The following is a 20072-nucleotide window of genomic DNA, read 5'->3' as shown; positions in this document are numbered from 1 at the left end:
ACAAATCTGAACTGTAGTGAGGAAAGAAATACCCATATATACTGATTTTTTAGGATATAAACATTTCTACCTACATAGATGGGGTTAGCTATAAAAATGACCCCATTTCCACTCAGAAACTGACTGATCCAAACTGTTTTCCTGAACTGATGTCCAAGGGTTTCAGGTAACAGCTGTGCTGGCTGCGGGGAGCCAGTGTGTAGCAGGGTAAGCTTGTTTTTTAGAAGATTGTTGAAAACAACTTGAATTGCAAGCTGCTGGAAGCCATTTTAAATATCAGTTCTTAGAAATGGTTTCAGAAGGTGCTCGATTGCTCAGTGTATGCGCACTTGAATCAGAGCCCTAGTCTACCTGCACTCCCAGGAGGGCACTAATCAGGAGATACCTGGAGTTGGAGGAGGAAGTATAAATTGGAAGTACTGAGGAATGGGTGAGTAAGATGTGGAGCAGAGGTTTTCCTGAGCAATATTTGGAACACTGGATTTCACTGGATAGCACTAGTAGCTGAAGTATTTGGGGGAAATATACAGTTTGCACATGCCCACCAGTCATTTTGTGTTGTTTAGTGTTTATGTTAATACCACAACAGGGGTGTGCCTTCAGAAGTTGTTAGCAAAGGCAAGCTTATATAAATAAGGATCATGACAGGTTTTAAGGTGGGGTCATAAGACAACTATAGTGCTGTGTTTTCATATAGCTTTCTATTCCAGAATCTCAAAGAACTTAACATGCATTATTATGCCTCACACCCTTCCTGTAGTATAGGTAATTATTGCCACCACTATCACCATAGTACAGATAGGGGAAATGAAACACAGATGTTAAGTGAATTGCTCGGATCACACAGCCGGTGGAAGAGCTGAGGATAGACCTCAACTCTCCTGTCTGTCTTCTCTAATCACTGATCAGTGATCCCTACCTATTGAAAAGGGAATAGAAAGTGCTGGGACACATTTACATTTTAAGTCAGCTGCACTGCAGCTTGAATAGACCTTTTCTGCTCCCTTATAGTCTAAAAGCAACCAGCAAATAAGTGAAAGATAATCTTTTTCTTGGCAAATCTCCAGGCCTGGATTTCTCAAGACCCATTCAGTTCCTGGCATAGGTGTTTCAGCCAATGACCTTTTCAGATGGGAAGTGAGACTATTTCCTATGCTGAATAATACTGTTTAAACCACAGTGTCCACTGACTCTGCTAAAGGAGTACTTGAAAAGATAGCCATAAAAATCATAGAGATAAATGAAAATCCCTCTATCATTGGACTTTTTGCCCAAAAGGTCACAATAGAATCAGAATGTTCTCATACATTATTCCTTAATATTCACTATTAGATGTATTTAACAATACTACTACTTAGACCTCACATAGCACTTGACAAAAAGTAAAGTACCCATTCTACATATGGGGAAACAGAGGCACAATGTGCTAAGTGATTTGCCAAGGTCAGAAAGCAGTTCAGTGGCAGAGCCAGGACTAGCACACAAGTCCCCTAATTGTTGGCCCAGTGCCCTAGCTGGACCACACTGCCAACGTTACTAGTTCCTGTACATTTAAAACATGCCAATGACAGCTGGACCCAAACTGAAACCTCAAAAATGCACCCTCCTCCAACAAGTATCAGGGTGAGGGTGTCAGACCAGCCACAAAAATGAACCCCTCCTCCAACTTACATCTCAGACTGTAGCTGTCAGATTTGAATTCCTGGAGCCAAACCCACCTTTATGTTTTTGATTTTGGGTTGGGTCAAAACCAGAAGGGTCCTATGTTGACAGTTCAGTACAAATGTGGCTCAAGCTGGCACGAATATCTTGAACAGCTGATTGTGAGAGATTTATGTCATTTGAAGCCAAGATCTCAAAAGAACTGCTCAGGGTCTTGGAACCATCAAGCCAACACCCTGAGTTAGTCTTTAGCCCAAACACTAGCCTATATGTAATAGAAATGGATATGAACACTGCCTTTTCTGCTTGTCCCTATTGCTTTTTTATGGTGTGGGGAAGAACATAAATGGAGAATGGACCCCAGAGACACAACAAACTGGGGTACCTGAGTTAACAACTGCAGATGCAAAGTTCAGCAGCTCATGAGGCACTCTTAGTCAAGGATTCCCCATTCTCGAGTTCACGCCCACTTCCCGTTTCAAGAAAGCCTGACTTTATTGACCTGCAGGGCTGCTCAGGCTTTTGGCTGGGGGGAGGGGGGGGAGACAAAGTGGAAAGTACTGAGGAATTGAGGAGGGAAAGGGATTTTTATTGAGTCTTATAAACAAGGCTTAGGGTGAAGTTCTTTAACTAGCATTGGGGAAGTTTGTTCATTTCTATTTCATATTGCTTAAAGGTGGAGGTTAAGGTGTTTGTTGGTTTTGATCTGTAAGACACTGTATGGCCTGGGGTCAACTGAGAGCCTGCCTCTCTCCTAGGGTGTACTGCCACAGGGACCTCCTAGCTGGATCTCCCGTGTTAGAAAAGAGGGGGTGGCACTTTTCTAACAAGGAAGGTGTTTTCTGTGTGGGCTCCAAGACTGTGGAACTTGCTCTGAAAAGGCCTGAAGGTGGTGACTTTCTGAGAACACTGCAACCTGTTCAATAGGGTCTTTGGGGAGGACGGAGTTTGCTTCCTAGATGAGGAAGGAGTGGAAGGAGTTTTTGGAGGTGTCTGACTGGCTGAGCTCCTGTTGAAGTATTAATTTTAATGCTACTGAGGCTTAACTGTATTGTTAATTGTGTATTATGATGCCTAGAGCCTTTGATAGGATCTTTATTAGTTATGATGTTAAATCAAAACAAACATACAACCCTCTGCACATCCGATAAGCACGTTTTATAAATTAAAACAGTCATTTTAAAGTAAAAAGATCAGCACATCCATCTTAGACCTCTCGCTTGGGAAAACTTTTTTATTCCTTGTTTGAAGAGAGCAAGTTTTAAGAATTTGTTACCTGCAACATTCCTTGATTAATCCATCTTCATAACATGAGGTAGAATATTAATAATCTATTGTCTTTGCTGTGTCCTTACCCTGTAGGTACCCATTTGTAAGTTATTCCTTGAGGATGAGAAATTATAGATATTTCCACAATGAAAATTGAGCCACAGTTGGTCAAGCATGCGATTTTTTCTTTTCTTTTTAAGGAATGATATATCCACCTCTCCTCCCATTCTCCTTCTCTCTTCACAAGCAATGGACTAGACCACAGGCCAAGCTCTGCTCTCGTTTATGCCCCATGCAATAGATGATTGCAATAGATTTTGGTCCCACAAATATAATTTTCATTTTGCTATAATTGTTGAAATTATTTCCCTGTGTGACAACTTCAGTGGCAGCAGACAACATGTAACCATACATGTGTTAAACTGCAGGTCCCCTCTATGTCTAAGTGATCTCCGTGGTCTAACACAGGGATTCTCAACCTTTTTCTTCCTGAGGCCCCCTCCCCCCAACATGCTATAGAAACTCCACGGCCCGCCTGTGCCGCAATTGTTTTTCTGCATCTCCAATAGATGGAAAAGATGTATTAAAATGATAGTTATACAGTTAAACACACACATATATAATCTAAAAAAGAAAAGGACAATATAGGCACAAAAATAAAAATCTGAATATTATACTCAGATATTGATACACCTGAGCCCTACCATGTGGGGCTCCCTATAGCAGGAGGCCCCATGCAATTGCGCTGTTTGCTACCCCCTAGTGCCAACCCTGATGAAGCCAATAGGTTTCAGCATATCATGCAGGAAAATTAACATGCTCTCTGGTTTAAAAACAAAAAAAGGCAATGTGTCCAAAGAGAGCAAGGTGAAACTGCTTTTATTTTTTGTATTCTCTCTGGTTTATTTTGGCAGACCCCTTAAAACCTGATCAAGGGCCCCCAAGGGGCCACAGACCCGCAGCTGAGAATCGCAGGTCTAAAAACATACATTAAGACCCCCGTTACTATAGCGTTTGAGTGCCTCAAAATCTTTAATGTATTTACTCCTAAAACACCCCTCTGAGGGTTTACAATAGGGAGCTGCAGCATCAAGAAGCTGTCGCTGACTTCCCAAAGGCCACACAGTCTGTGATAGAGCAAGGACTTGAACCCAGGGTTCCCAGGTTAGGGCCCTAACCACTGGATCTTCCTCTCTAAAATCTTTCTTAGCACAAATTGTCCTAGACTTGATCTCTGGGAGAGGAAAAGGGTCCCTTTTATATTATTGCAACAGTCTCAGGGGTTGGAGGGAAAGAAACCCTGGTTGTAGGTCAATATTTAGGTACTACATTATCGAAGAATAGCAATAGCTCTGTGATCTGACTCATTCTGGATAAAATGCAAAGCAGTTTCAAGAACTGGTTCCATCTCCTCCCTCATTTTAAACATTCCCTCATTCACCCATCTCACAAAATCCCTTTGAGTTACCAGCTGCTTTCTTTCAGACACTCAACACTACCACTTCCTTTGGCTCAAACTTCCCAGCATTATCCTGCAGGCACTACCACTCCCTCCTGAACCATCCTTTCATACAAGTACTACTGGATGATCAGCTGATTCCTTTCACACTCTGGGTTCCACCAATCAGACTTACAGAAAAACCTTCAGTTAACACCACAACCCATACACTCCTACACTTCTGGCCCAAAGACACAAAAATATAGCCAAAGTCTCTTGACACACCTACCTCAGTAAATTCACCACAGCTCTCCATATTCCATCGCACTTGTCTGCTCCCACTCCACGCTAGCCAATATGCTCCACCTTGAGAACCTTTTCTCTTAGGATCTTTGAAGCAGTGACCAACTCAGCATCTATGAACAATGCAGGGCACACTAGATAGTGCCCAGGTCTCACATCTGTGTATCCAGGTCAGGCACTCCCATCAACAGAATTGGGTGGGGGTGGTGGGGGTTGGAAGGGGACACAACTATTGACCTCTTCTGTTACAGCCCAATTCATTCTCACCAGAAAAACTCATCTTCCTGAGGTAACAAGCTATTGTCCAACGCCAGCTTCCTAGAATGGACTAGATTGTATATGCCAGGGGAGGTCAAATCATGGCTCTTTTACAGTTAAAATGCAGCTCACGGAGCCTTCCACACACACCCCCATTCTCTGCCTATCCGACTTGGCAGGGGGAAGCTTGGGACTTCTGCCCGGTGGTGGGGTTAGGGGCTTCTGCCCACTGCGGAGGAAGGTTTCGGGGCATCAGCCCTGTGGGGCACACCTGCTTGGGCTTCATCAGGAGCAGGGCAGAAGCCCTGAGCCCTGGCAGGTGCCTTCCACAGGGCAGAAGCCTCAACCACCCTTTCCCCACAGGTCAGAAGCCTTGAGTCCCACCACACCACTGCAGGGCTAATTTTCCGAGGCCTGGCAGATACGCCCTGGCTCTTGAACTTCTGAAGATTGTCATATGCAGCACAGAGGGTTGGTAAGTTTGGCCATCCCTGGTATATGCCTATCCTCACTGATCAAATCCAGTCAGAAGCAGGGTGGTCCTCCCTAACCCACTCTGTGGCAATCAGCACAAAACAAAGTTCTTTTAATACAATATCATTATCGCTACAAGCCTGCTTCAGTCAACCCCTTCACACCTGATTGCTTCCCAGATTGTCTCGGGTGTTTGGTGCACTAGAGGCCTTTGTTTAGACCCTCATCGACATGCCACTAGAAAACAAATGGTAGAAGCCACTTTAAAGAACTCTTCAAACTGCCTATTTTCTGAGCACTAAGCAGGTGAGGTAATATTTTTTATTTGAACAACTTCAGTTGGTGAGAGAGACAAGCCTTTGAGCCACATGGAGCTCTTCTTCAGATCTGGGAAAGGTACTCCGAACATCATAGTTAAATGCAAGATAGAACAGATTGTTTAGCATAAGTAGTAATCACATGTTCTAAGGGACCATTCAAGGCAGAGTGACTGGTTAACACCTCTGCAGTCCTTGACAAAAAGCGGTGGTTAGGGGGGGACAGATTGTTGTAATAAACCACAAATCTGGTGTCTCTGTTCAGTCCATGATGTTCAGCGTCTAGCAGAATCACGAATTTAAGCTCTCAGACTCATCTTTTGAAAGTGTTGTGCAGGTTTCCTTTAAGGATGAGGACTGATAGGTCCGCTATAGAGTGATCGCTTTGGGAAAAGCGTTCACTCACAGGTGATAGGGTGTTTTTGTCTTTTATACTTTTCCTGGGTGAGGTCATTCAAGAGCATAGTGCTGGTCAGGTTTCACTCCCCATATTTGTTATTGGAGCATGTAGTGCACTGGATGAAGTACACCACATGTTGTGACAGACATGTGTAGGACCCATGGATCTTGAAAAGTGTGTTGGGGGGGGGGGGGAGGTGTTGATCATTGTAGCAGTGGAGGTATGTCTGCATGTTTTGCATCTGTTCTGGTAGGGTCTGGTGCTGCTTTGAGTTGGTGTGTCCGAGTCTGTGGGGAGCTTGCGTCTGATGCTGAGCTTGGAGAGGCTGGGAGGTTGTTGGAAGGCCAGAAATGGGGGTTCAGGAAAGTTTTCTTTCAGGACAGGGTCCCCATCAAGTATGGGTTATAGTTCTTTGATGATATCTTGTATAGATTCCAGTGTGGGGTGGTAGGTGATAACCAGAGGTGTGCACTTGACGGGGCTTTTATTTCTGTACTGAAGCAGGTTCTCTCGGCATATTTGGCTGGCCCATTCCATGATGCGGTCTACTTGCCTGGTGGAGTGTCCTTGTTTGGTTAAAGCGGTGTTAAGTGTATATTCCAGACTTTCTGCTTGGAGCATATTCTGTGATAGCTGAGTATCCGGCTGCAGATAACAGAGGTATTGGTGTGTTTAGGGTGGTTACTGGATCTCTGAAGGTAGATGTGGGGATCTGTGGGTTTGTTGTATTTGGTTGTCAGTACAATTCCATTGTTAAAACTGATTGTGCTGTCCTGGAAGTTGATGCTGGTGTGGGAGTTTTCCAGAGAGAGTTTAATGAATGCGAGGTGATTTTTGAAGTTGTGGTGGAAATCTGTGAGGGAGTTTAAGCCATATATACAGAGAATAAAAATATCATTGATGTATCTCAGGTATATCATTGGTTTTGTGGTGTTTTTATCCAGACATTCTTCTTCAAGGTGGCTTGAAGAAGGTCCCATTGTCCATTGTTTACCCCCTCTTCTCCCCCAATTGGCAGCCCTTGGGGAAGCTGACTGAGCTCTCCACAAGCAGAGGGCTGGCTCCTCCTCTTCCCTTCTCCTGGAAGCAAGGAGAATCTGGATATCACGAGGACCAATCTCTCAGGCAGCCCCTAGAGATTCAGCTCAGTCTCTCAGACTCTATTGCCCCTTCATAGGGTTTATCTTCTTGCCCCTTGTCTTGAGGCCTACTGCTTTATCACTCAGGGCAGCTTCGGGAGTGGTGTGTCTCACATCTGTCTCCTCTTCCACTGGATTATGTTACCAACAGTCTGTGGTTGGAGCAGCCTTCTTCCTGTTCACCACCTCTTCCTGTGGTAAATTCCTCCCTTTAGACTGAGGTCCCTTCCAACTCTAATATTCTATGATTCTATGACTCCTCCCCTTCCAAGTTAAAGAAGGCTTGCAGGATGAAATGGATGAGTTTGGCAATGTGTTCAGGATGGATATCTGAGGGCTGTCCATTGTCTTGTTAGTATATGAGGCAGGCAGTTGTGCCATCATTGTGAGGGATGTTGGTGTATAGGGAAATGACATCCATGGCAAGGATGGTGTTCTAAGAGAGGCAGTTGTTGTGGAGTTCGTGGGGTAATTCATTTGTATCCAGGAGGAAGCTGGCCCTCTGTGTGGTGAGTGATTTGAGGGTGGTTTCTATGAGTCCCAATATTTGTTCAGTAAGAGGACCGTGGCCAGATGTGATGGGTTTGACTAGTTTGTGTATCTTGGGAAGCAAGCAGAAAGTCCCTGGGGTGGGTTCGTGGGGAATGAGTTTGTAGAATTTATCTTGGAGTTGTTTGGGGAAGGATTTGATGATATCCTTAAATTTCTGGGTAAATTGTGGTGAGAGGTCTTCTTTGAGTTCTTTATAATAGATGGGGTTGGAGAGTTGGCGGTTAGTCATCACAGTTGAGGACTACAATGGAGCCCCCTTTGTCTGCTGGTTTGATCACTATCTGCTGGTTAGATTTCAGGAACTGTAAGGCTGTCCTCTCAGCAGTGGAGAGATTATGGTGGATGTGATCTGACATACACCCATTTCCTTAGATGATTTTGAATCTTGCTGAGTCTCTGTGAATCCATCAAATGATCTAGTCATCCTCTTCTGAGCACAATAGAGCAACTGTCTGTTGGTTTGGTCACATGATCAAATTCCTACCTGAGCTAAATTGATCCCAGACTTCTTTCTGTTTGTGACATAGGATAAGATTAATCCATGTATTCAGAGGAAAAAGGCTACTGCATTACCTCAGCTCCCTATACCCTCTATGGAAAAGCTGGTTTAGTGTGCGGTAGTTTTTCCAGTTCAACCTGCTTTTGGAACTATTCCATAGACTCAACTACCGGGCTGCACTTACACTATTTTTATGCAGTCAAACCACTCCAGTTAGTTAAGACTCAGCAAGTGAGTGTGTTTCCAAATCAGATTCTAAGATCTCTGAAACAGGGACCATGTCTAGTTGTGTGTTAGCATGTGGTTTTAGTCTGTAATCAAAAAACAACCTGATTGTCCATGTATTGGAATCCTAGAATTTGTTCATGGGCAGCTGGACTTAAATTAGCTCAGCTCTTGGAAAACTCCAGTGATGAAATAGTTACCCATCACTGGTAATCCAGCTAATTAAACATGCTTAACCAGAAATCTAAGACACGTCCCAATGAATAAATGCATTCAAATAAGAAAACACCTATTTTATAATTATCTCATTGACATACCCTCAATTAACAAAGAGGGATAATAATTCTCTGGAATGTTGTAAGAGGAACTTCATAAAATACATGATCATATCCATACAGTAATTGTACCAGTTTCTTGCCTACACCATAATGTGTATAAAAAAGATGGTTGGTTATAAAGATAGTGAGGTTATCAATGTTATCTTGCATTTTCCTTATTTTTAATGGGGAAGTGGTTCATTCTCTTACACAAAATACATCAATCACGCATTCATTATAGGACACATCACATTTGTATGTCATTAGAATGTAGATATCAGGACTGTGAGAGACAGACTTTGGCTTTCTGTGTAGAAATGATGAGTGAATCTCAAAGTTTGGTATTCAGATTTGGATAAGAATCCAAAATGCTTACCCAAAGCTTATTAGATGGTTTATTCTCTGAACCCTCTTGAGCCTGCAAAATTAGGTGGGAAATCTTATCGGCAGAAGCTCTCTTTTTCAGATTTCCAGAATCTCTCAGCCAAATCCCCAACTGGTGTAAATAGGTGCCACTCCGCTGAAGTCAGTGGAACTACATTGATTTTATATCAGTTGAGGATCAGGCTAACAGACAGATTCCATAAGCTAAGATAATTTAGATCCTGAATAAATCTACCTGTCCATTCATTTGCCCATGAAACAGTGAAGGGTACCACTGCATTTACATCTATTCCTATTTACACCAACTAAGGATCAGGCCCTCCCTCTCTTCAGTTCTTCTGCAGCACCTATCATTTTTGCATCTTGAACCTTTGTTTTTGGCCAGGAATAGGAAAACTGCTGCAATAGCTGCCTCATCTGTGGATCCTGACGGTGGTGGAGGAGCTGCTGCTTGGAAACCAAAAGATGAAAACACTCTCAGAATACAACAGAACTTTTTAAAAAGTTCATGCGAGTTTGGGTCTGAAATGACGTAAGAGGGTGCTTCACATTCCTGAGCCAGTGCTTTCAACCCCATTATCTGCACTAGCCCCAAATGGGGATTCACCTCTAATCTTGGATGTATGCCCCTGCATGGAAAGCCATTATCCAGGAGGTAGGCACTGGACACTGAAGAGCAGCATGTGGGAAACTGGCAGCAATGGCCAGAACAACATCTTTGGGTGTTCACCCCACATCCATGTTCATCAGCTGGAAGCAACAGCCTCCCTGCAATTTAACTCTCAAAACTGGAGCCTTTCAAGGTACATCTACACTGCAACACCCAGGTCAGCTGAGACGGGCTTGTGGGGCTCAGCCTGCAAAGCTCTAAGTTGCAATGTAGGTGTTCAGGCTCTGAGCCCAGGCTCTGAGACCTTGCGAGGCGGGAAGGTCCAGGCTTGAGCCCAAATATCTTTTATAGCCCCACAGCCCAAGCTGTGAGCCCAAGTCAGCTGACCCAAACCAGCTGCAGCTGTGCCGGCCGTCTTTTATTGCAGAGTAAACATATCCAAAACCACATATAGGTGAACCTGCCTAATGACATGTAAATGAGTGCAGCAGCTGGGCAGAGAACAGTGAATGGGAGACAGATTGGTAGAAGGAGGGAAAAAAACCCACAGGCTTTTCTTCACTTCCACAAACCCTCCTGTGCTGTATTCTCACCAGTTATGCCCCCATGTCAGAACTTGCCTGGCCTGTGTATCAGAGTTGAACTAAGTCCCTGGGGCCTGGGACACAGTCGTCATCTTACCCATTCTGCAGAGCTCCATGTGCATCTCCTAAATCTGAGCTTGAACTGGGACAGTATGCATGGCACAGCACATTAGCTCTTTCTGGTGACCTGCCATCAGAGCCGTCCCTAGGGTAAGGCAGATCAGGGTGACCGCCCCAGGCCCTGTGCTTTGGGAGGCCCCTCTCCAGAGTGGGAGGGAGACAGATGAAGGGCCCCCACATGGTGGGGGAGGATAAGGGTACAACTTTACCGGGGCCCAGAGGGGCCCGGACCAGGCTGCAACCCCCATTTTCATGGCCCATGAGATTGTATGTATGGGATGAGGGACTGTGGTATGTGCGGGGGAGGGGGCCCATGTTACAAGTTTGTATTGGGCCCAAAAAAATTATGCTGGAGCCCTGGACAGATGGCTGCAGCCCTCCTGGCTTGGAGCAGGGACCAGGCGGGTGGCTGCATCTTGCCTCCCAGCTATACCGGACTGGGCGGGAGGCAGGCAGTGGCGTACTTAGGGTGCCAGGCCCCCAAGTGCCGGCCTGCAGGGGGGCAGCTGTCCCTCAGAGCCTCCTGCGCCCACCACCACCGCTGCACATCATGAAGGTCCGGCCCAATGCTGCCCCCCGCTTCCTCCCTCAGGCCGGGGGGTGTGAGGCTGCCCCGTCCGAGCCGGAACCAGGCTGCGGGGCTGGAGCAGGAGAGGCTGGCACCTTGTGATGGGTAAGTGCGGGGGAGGGGGCGACCGAGCCCAGCCATATAGGAGGTGGTAAACAGGGTGTTCTCCCCCTGCAGGTACAGACTCCCCCTCCCTGGGGCAGCTGCGGGGGGAAAGGGGGTTGCTGTCTTGTGTGAGCTGGGGACCCCTCCTGCCCTGCGCGGGGGGTGCATGTAAGGCTGGGGAGGGGTCCAAATGCAGGCTTGGGGCCTGGACACAGGAGACACAGGGTATGCCACTAGAGCCGAAGGGGGGCCCACACAGTGTAGTTTGCCCGGGCCCTGCAACCCCCTAGGAATGGCCCTGCCTGCCATGATACTCAGACCAAAAACATTGCTGCCTGCTCCCCACCCCCTCACAGCTCCCTCTGAGCAAAGTGGGATGGAGGAAGTAGGCACGAAACTGGCAACAATAAGTTTCAGAGCCCATGCCGCCCTCCCTCCCCCCACTGCTGCCAACTCCTGCTGCTTGCATTTAGAACAGGACAGACAGAGGTGTGAAAAAGCAGGAGACCCCACCTGGCAGGGCCAGAAGAACAGGCAAGACATAGGACAGAGCACTGGGGCTCCAGGTCTTCCCCATGTCGAGGAGTCCCCAATTGGGCTGGTGCTTAGGGAAGCAGAAAAGCAGCAAGTGGATCCTATTAAACCCTCTGAGCATGCATCTGCCTTTCCCCCCTTGTTGTTCCTATGGTCCTTAATATACCGTCAGCCACCTCTCAGCTGTACCTCCTTTTGTCCTAAAGTTACCTCCATTCCACACAAGGAAGGTGTCCACTTGGAGGATCAGTGTATCAGTGACTATTAGCCAGTATGGTCAGGGATGTAACCCCATGCTCTGCGTGTCCCTAAGCCTCTGACTGCCAGAGCTGGCACTAGTCAATAGGTGATGGATCTCTCAATAATTGCCCTCTCCTGCTCATTCTCTCTGAAGCATCTGGCACTGGCCACTGGGATAGATGGACCACTGGTCTGACCCAGCCGTTCTATGTACAAATTTGGTGTCACATATTGAAGCTCATTTCTCCCAACAATGCCGAGTCCTGAAGCTGAGGCAGTGCAGAGTCATTTACACTGGGGGTGGAGAAGGGGGGGAATGACCCCAAATCATTTTTTCCTGCATGAATGGGTTAGTTTTAGATTGTGCCGCACTGGAATTTTAACCCTGGGGACGATTTCTTATTTCTGAAACTTTCAGTGTGAGTTTTTACATGGAACGGAATGAAAAAAAAATTAATTTGAATGTTTGAAAATTTTCCACCTGCCCACCAACTGCACAAGTAGTGAGTGGGTGGAATCAACATTTCCCACGAGAAAGCACAGAAAGTCATGCGACCAGCTGGAGGTATGGACCATCTGCTTCCAGTTAGTTCTTCTTGAGGTTTGGTTTGGTTTGGTTTGGTTTTGCTTTTTGTTTTAAGTTACTATGTTAATATTTCCAACAAGAGGAAGATTAGGGAAAGTGTGGGCCCCTTACAGAATGGAGGAGGCAACCTAGTGACAGAGGATGTGGAGAAAGCTGAGGTACTCAATGCCTTTTTTGCCTCTGTCTTCACAGACGAGGTCAGCTCCCAGACTACTGAACTGGGCGGTACAGTATGGGAAGGAGGTGAACATCCTGCGGTGCTGAAGGAACAGGTCCAAGACTATTTAGAAAGATTGGCCGTACACAAGTCCATGGGGCCAGATGCAATGCACCTGAGGGTGCTGAGGGAGTTGGCTGATGTGATTTCAGAGCCATTGGCTATTATCTTTGAAAGCTCGTGGCAATTGGGGGAGGTCCCTGATGACTTTGAAAAAAGCAAATATAGTGCCTATCTTCAAGAAAGGGAGGAGAGAGGATCCAGGGAACTACAGACTGGTCAGCCTCACCTCAATCACTGGAAAAATCATGGAGCAGGTCCTCAAAGAATCCATTTTAAGGCACTTGGAAGAGAGGAAGGTGATCAGGAACAGTCAGCATGGATTCACCAAGGGAAAGTCATGCCTGACCAACCTGATTGCTTTCTATGAAGAGGTGACTGGCTCTGTGGATGTGGGGAAAGCGGTGGACATGATATACCTTGACTTTAGCAAAGCTTTTGATACAGTCTCTCACAGTATTCTTATCAGCAAGTTAAAGAAGTATGGGTTGGATGAATGGACTATAGGCAGTTCTCTATCCATTTTAGAGCATAGGGCACAACGGATAGTGATCAATGGTTCCATGTCTAGCTGGCAGCCGGTCACAAGCGGAATGCCCCAGTGGTTGGTGCTGGGGCCGGTTTTGTTCAACATCTTCATTAATGATCTGGAAGATGGGGTAGATTGCACCCTCAGCAAGTTTGCAGATGACACTAAGCTAGGGGGAGTGGTAGATACCCTGGAAGGTAGGGATAGGATACAGAAGGACCTAAACAAACTGGAGGATTGGGCCAAAAGAAATCTAATGAGGTTCAACAAAGAAAAGTGCAGAGTCCTGCATTTAGGATGGAAGAAGCCCATGCACAGCTACAGACTGGGGACTGATGGACTAGCCAGCAGTTCTGCAGAAAAGGACCTGGGGGTTACAGTGGATAAGAAACTGGATATGAGTCAGCAGTGTGCCCTGGTTGTCAAGAAGGCTAATAGCATATTGGGCTGCATTAGTAGGAGCATTGCCAGCAGATTGAGGGAAGTGATTATTCCCCTCTATTTGGCATTGGTGAGGCTGCATTTGGAGTATTGTGTCCAATTTTGGAGCCCCCACTACCAAAAGGATGTAGACAAGTTGGAGAGAGTCCAGCGGAGGACAAAAAATGATTAGGAGGCTGGAGCACAAGACTTATGAGGAGAGGCTGAGGGAGCTAGGCTTGTTTAGTCTGCAAAAGAGAAGAATGAGGGGGGATTTGATAGTGGCCTTTAACTACCTGAAAGGGGGTTCCAGGGAGGACGGAGCTAGGCTGTTCTCGGTGGTAGCAGATGACAGAACAAGGAGCAACGGTCTCAAGTTGCAGGGTGGGAGGTCTAGGTTGGACATTAGGAAAAAGTTTTTCACTAGGAGGATGGTGAAGCACTGGAATGGGTTACCCAGGGAGGTGGTGGAGTCTCCATCTTTAGAGGTTTTTAAGCTGCGGCTTGACAAAACCCTGGCTGGGATTATTTAGCTGAGTTTAGTCTTGATTTGAGCAGGGGGTTGGACTAGATGACCTCCTGAGGTCCCTTCCAACTCTATGATTCTGTGATATTTGGGGGAGGGAGCCATGGAGACCAGTGTTGGCAGGCGATGGATGTCTTTCCAAAGGGATAGCAGTAAAGGACATACTCCTAACAGTAACCTAACTAAGCAGGGCTGAAGGAGCTGGGCTGAAGGACTGTAACATGGGCTCAGGCCATCTTAGAGTGGACTGTGTCTTGGATTGGATGGGAATTTACACAGAGGGGTGACATCACTGTGATTATGACATCACATTGCTTTGCCCAGCTGGCCAACCAGAATTCAGCTTTGGCCAATGGGGGGCTATGACATCACGGGGATTGTTGACCAATCACTTTTGCCAGGTCCCCCTCTCTGTAGCCTCTAATTGAGGATGATTGAGACCTTCGGGCAGCCGGAGCCCAGCCCTCCGCTCATGCCATGGGGGCAGCTGCTGTGCCCTAACGCCACCCCCCGGCCTCTGCCCCGCGCGCCCCCGGCCCGGGGAATTCCGGGCTCCCCCTTCCCGCAGCCCCGTCAGCCCCAGCCAGGAGCGGGCGGAGTTTCCCAGAGGCCCGCCGCCCGCGCCGCGGACAGTTCCCGCCCCGCGCTGCTCGCTATATAGCCGCAGCGCAGCGGCAGCGCTCTCGCAGCCCTAGTGGATCAACGTCATCCCGCGGCAGGACAGAACGAGGCGAGCGCTAGAGCCCCGCGAGCGAGCCGGGGACGGCAGGACAGAGTAAGTCACCCCAACGATCCTTGTGCCTTCCCGCGGAGCGAGCCGTGCCCCCTCCACCGAGGGTGCGTGTCTTCTCCCACCTCCCCTGTGCCCCACTCTTCTGCTTCCCCCTCGAGCCTGCCCCCCGCTGAAGGACTTGGGGGACAGGAGTGGCTGCAAACGGGATTTGGGTTTTGCATCAAAGAGGGAATCCACTGCAGGCAAAAGCTAAAATCTGGATCTCTCTGGGGACCCGCCAGGTTTTGTCCCCTCGAAATAGAGACCACTGCTCTCACTACACCAACAAACCCCAGCCCACAGCAGCATGAACCCTGGATCTGGCTCCTGCACTCTGCTGTATCGTCAGATTGGGGCCCCCAGCACCCAGATTTTAAAGCTTAGTGTCTAGCTGCTCCTAGGGCACTAAAAAAACCACAGACCCTATGAATCCCACTGCAGCAGCACCACACAAACCCAGTTCCAGCACCTGGATCTTGATAGATCCATCCTATTTTTGGTATTCAACACCCCTCCCCCCGTAAATTCCAAGGTATAAACAGAGAACAGGTGTAGCTGCTCCTACAGCACCAAAAACTCCAGACCCTGATACACAAAAGCACTGCAAAAACAGTGATCCAGCCTGGGGATTCTGCTGGATTTTTAACAGTTTTGGTCCCAAACCCTAAATCATGCTAAGGAGAAAACAGTTCCTCCTACTTAACTGCAAAAATCCAGACCCTGATGCATCCCAGCCCACGAACACTGGAAAGACATCTGGTGCCTGCTGGATTCTGCCAGTTTTTAACTGCAGTGGCCGTGATTGTATTGCTGTATACTGCTGGACATACAGCATCAGCCTTGAACCTAGCCCTGTTTACTGGTTCCCTTAAGAGCATGACTTGCAGAAGCAAAGGTAACTCCCATCCTGGAATCTATCTACTTGGAGAGTCCACCTCATCCAGAACATCTCTTGCCTTATGTAATCTCACCATATACCGAAGAAGTCCCTGTAATGGCTATCAGGACAGTAAGCGAATCATATCTTCAACTGCAGAGTTAACGATCTTCTATATGTTTGTATAGAGGACTTCTCCTTAATGCTGTTGCAGAGAGGGGGAGAATGATTCTGTGATTAAAGCACATGACCGAAAGCCAGATCTGGTTCTATTTCCATCAAGTCCATGGAAAAATGGGGCTGTTGTTTTATGGTCAGATGTTAAGAAATGCTCATCATCCAGCAGCTCCTCTGGGATTCTCAATGAAGAGCTCAGCTCTTTTGAAGTCTGGCCTCTTGCTATAACTGACCAAGTGGGTGATCCAAGCTCTTTTGAAAATCTGGCCCTTAATTTCTCTGTGCTTCATTCTCCTCATTGGTAAAACAAGGATAATACCTGCTTCCTTGGGGCTTTGCAAAGCTAAATTTGTTTGCAACAGGCTGAGAAATCCTGGCAAGAAGATGCTGTGTAAGTACACAGTATTAGAATTCCATGTCTGCAGTGGAAGTTGTCTGTATCCTTCTCCCATTCTCTTTGTTGATATCTTTTAATAAGTTTAGACAGTGTTTCTAACTACAATACTAAAGGAATGTCATGCAGATACACTAAGGAAGTTGTGTGTGGTGTGGGAAAATATAATGAATAATAATTTATCTTCTGCACACACGCACACTTATTTATTTATATATAGTGGTGAGAGTTTTGGCAAGAGCACAAAGTAAATCCATTGCAGAAACCAGTCTTTAAAGAGCTAGCCAGTTGCCCAATATTCTGGGGCCAGATATGCTCACTGATATACACATGCAGCTCTCACTAATGTTCAGAGAACTGTATTCAAGTCAAGAGCACAATTTGGCCCTTGGAAGATTGTGTTGAAATGGAGTCCTGGATTCCCAAGCAGCTAATTTCTCTGGCTGTGATGTCAAGAGAGAGAATTGTTTAAATTTAAACCAACTTGAAACCTAGTTTCAAACAAAGGTGGAAGATATTTCAGCTTCTACACTTTCCCAAGTCCTGTAGTGGGTTTTTTGATTTTACAATATATTTTGTTTAAATGTTTTTCTCCCGGATGCTGTTTGAAAAATCCTCATTTACAAGAGAAAATGACTTAGAAGCCTCAGTCACATGGGGGAAAATTTTCAAAAGTGCTTAAGTCCTATTTTCAGAGGTGACTTACGAGTCTAAGTCATTGGAACTTGCACTCAAGTTGCTTTTGAAAATGGGACTTAAGCCCTTTGAAAATTTTACCCACAGGCTCCAGTTCTGCAATGAGATGTGTGTATGTGACAGCTGTCATTTGGCTGACACCTTAAAAAATGAACTCAACTGAAATGAACTTCAGAGGCTTGACCTTTTACCTCTGTAGTTGTAAAAAAAAAAAAAAAAAAAAACACACAAAAAAACCCAAAAAAACCCACATAACTGGAGCTGACCAAATAAGTGATTTTTGGTTTGGCTGCTCAACCAACAAATCATGGGTGGAAAAAAAAAATAGGATCATTTCAAACCAAAACTAAATGTTTCCATTTTTCTGTTTCTCACTGAAACGAACATTTGTGAAATGACTGTTTGCTTAGAAAGTGTTGAAATGAACCATTTGAACTTTTTCTTCCTCCCATCAGGTTTTAACTCAGCTGAAACTCTTTGCTGAGTTTGACCTGAATTCACAAAGAGTTTTGGTTGCCCCAAAATTGTGCTGGGGTCGGGGGGTGGGAAGCATCACCCAGCTGTATTCACATCCTCTGTGGATCAGCACAGAGGGGAACCTGTCACACACACTCACCAGTGGATTACAGAGGTAGACAGACTCCTGTCTGTCCATGGAGCTCCACAGAAAGTCAACAGGAATATTTGCATGCTAAAACTTACATGTATAAGCGTTTGTGGTATTGGGGCTTAAGGGTATGTCTTCTACACTGCAGCTGACAGCAAGCCTCCCAGTGCATTAGACAGATGCATGCTAGCAGGTCTTAAGATAGCACGCTAAAAGCAGCTGTGTGGAGGTTGTGGCTTAGGCAGCAGCTTGGGCTCTCAAGCCCACCTGAGCCCCTGGCTCTGAGCATGGGTGTCTAGCCTGAGTCACCAGAATCACAACATCCATTTTTAGTGTGCTAGCTCAAACCCCACTAGTGTGCATCTGTCTACTGGGGCTGGGAGGCTTGCTCCCAGCTGCAGCGTAGCTAATACCTTAAGTGGCTACATAGGGGAAGATGCAAAGTGCTGTCATATGCACAAAAGGAAGCAGACAAGGAAGTTGGGTGGGATTTTCAAAAATGCTCAGCATTAGCCCGACTCTGCTTCCACGGGAATTCATGGCAAAACTGATTTTGAATTTAGTGGAAGGTGTCAGGCCAATGTTGAGTACTTCTGAAAATCCAACCTTTGTTGTCCTCCAGATTTCCATTGTAGGGTCAGCTTTTCAAAAGAGCTGAGCACCCAACATGCTGAACTCTTTAGAAAGCAACAAGGTGGCACTTGTATATAAAATGTCATAGCTGTTTGCAGTGTGGTTGTAGACATGTTGGTCCCAGGATGAGACACCAGGTTGGTAAGGTAAAAAATATTGTTGGTCCAATATAAGATATTACCTTACCTACCTTGTCTCAAAACACATTTTAGACAGAAGGATGCTAAGGCTGATGATGTCCCCTTTAAAGCCCAGAGCGTAGCAACAGGGATTTGATAAATACGGTAGAGGTTAGAGGTACTGGGAAATTAATGCCCAGGCCAACCCACAAGAGAGGGCTCTTCAAACAAAGGTCTAACAAGATTCAATGGCTGCAGGTTGAAGCTAGACAATTTCAGACTGGAAATGAGGACCTAAGTTTTCACAGTGAACCATTGGAATAACTTACCCAGGTGGATCCATCACTGGAAATTTCTTAATGAAGATTGGTGGTTTTTCTAAAAGATGCTCTAGTTCAAGCAGGAATTAATTCAAGGAAGTTCTCTGACCTGTGTTATGCAGGAAGTCCGACTAGATGGTCACAATGGTCCCTTTTGGCCTTATAATCTAGGAATCATTGATGGTGGCTTCTGATGAAACAGCGAAATCAGGTCTGAAGCTGCAGAACTGGTCAACACTCAGGTTTGGCACCTGTAAAAATTGGTAGAAAAAACAGTTTAGATGAGGGCTTGTCTACGTGAGACAGTTGCACCAGTTTAATTTAAGGTGTAAATTTAAACTTTTATAGCTAAAGTGTGGTGGAAAAGGCTTATTTTGCCTTAACAGTGGCTTATTTTGGTTGAGTTTAAATCCATTAGAAACAAGATAAAGGTAAATAAGAGCATCTGCACAGACTTTTGCACCAGTTAAATTTGTTTTTAAATTAATATAGTTAAACTGGTGCAACTTTCTCATGTAGATAAGACCTGAGTTGGTGTGCAGGGAAACAAGCTATACTTGTATAAACACTCTTATACTAATAATTGCATCCATATTAGGGAATTACACTGATTTAACTGTATTCGATTCTCTGATTTATTCCAGAGGGGTAGCCATGTTAGCCTGTTTTTAGCAAAACAGCGAGAGTCCTGTGGCACCTTAAAGACTAACACATTTATTTGGGCATAAGCTTTCGTGGGCAGAAACCCACAATGACTTTTTCTGTCCAAGAAAGTTTATGCCAAAATACATTTGTTAGTCTTTGAAGTGCCACGGGACTCTCGCTGTTTTGCTTAGTAAGTTACCTTGGGTATTTGAACTCCTGTGGAATAGAGGTAAATGGAATTCCAGAGATACCATAGACCTCATCAAGCCTGTACCATCAGTAGGCTGGAAGGAAACAAGAAATTAAGACAAATTCCTGACAATACTTGAAGGCTCCGATAGGAGGAAAAAAGCCAGTAAAGAACCTCATGAGAAAGCAAATCTAGCAGGCTTATTTTCCTGCTTACTACGCCCCTTCTCTACTTTGCCAGGGCTTATCCTAAATAAATGTGCTCTAAATATCCATATGGCAGGAGGCAAATTACTAGTTTTCTGAA

General features: G+C 45.8%; 1 long non-coding RNA gene across 1 annotated transcript; it reads left to right on the top strand.

Moving 5' to 3' along the window:
• The first annotated feature begins 218 nt into the window (after positions 1-218).
• On the top strand, positions 219-10168 carry LOC137157739 (uncharacterized). Its single transcript, XR_010921223.1, has 2 exons — positions 219-430; positions 9623-10168. It is a non-coding gene; the product is annotated as an uncharacterized lncRNA (long non-coding RNA).
• The last annotated feature ends 9904 nt before the right edge of the window (positions 10169-20072 follow it).

This window comes from Emydura macquarii, unplaced genomic scaffold (assembly GCF_026122565.2).
Source record: "Emydura macquarii macquarii isolate MOO-44397 ecotype Brisbane River unplaced genomic scaffold, CSIRO-AGI_Emac_v2 contig_1551, whole genome shotgun sequence".
In the NCBI taxonomy this organism is placed as follows: domain Eukaryota; kingdom Metazoa; phylum Chordata; order Testudines; family Chelidae; genus Emydura; species Emydura macquarii.
The sequence above is the reverse complement of the archived record's forward strand: the minus strand, read 5'-3'. Positions and strand labels throughout refer to the sequence as shown.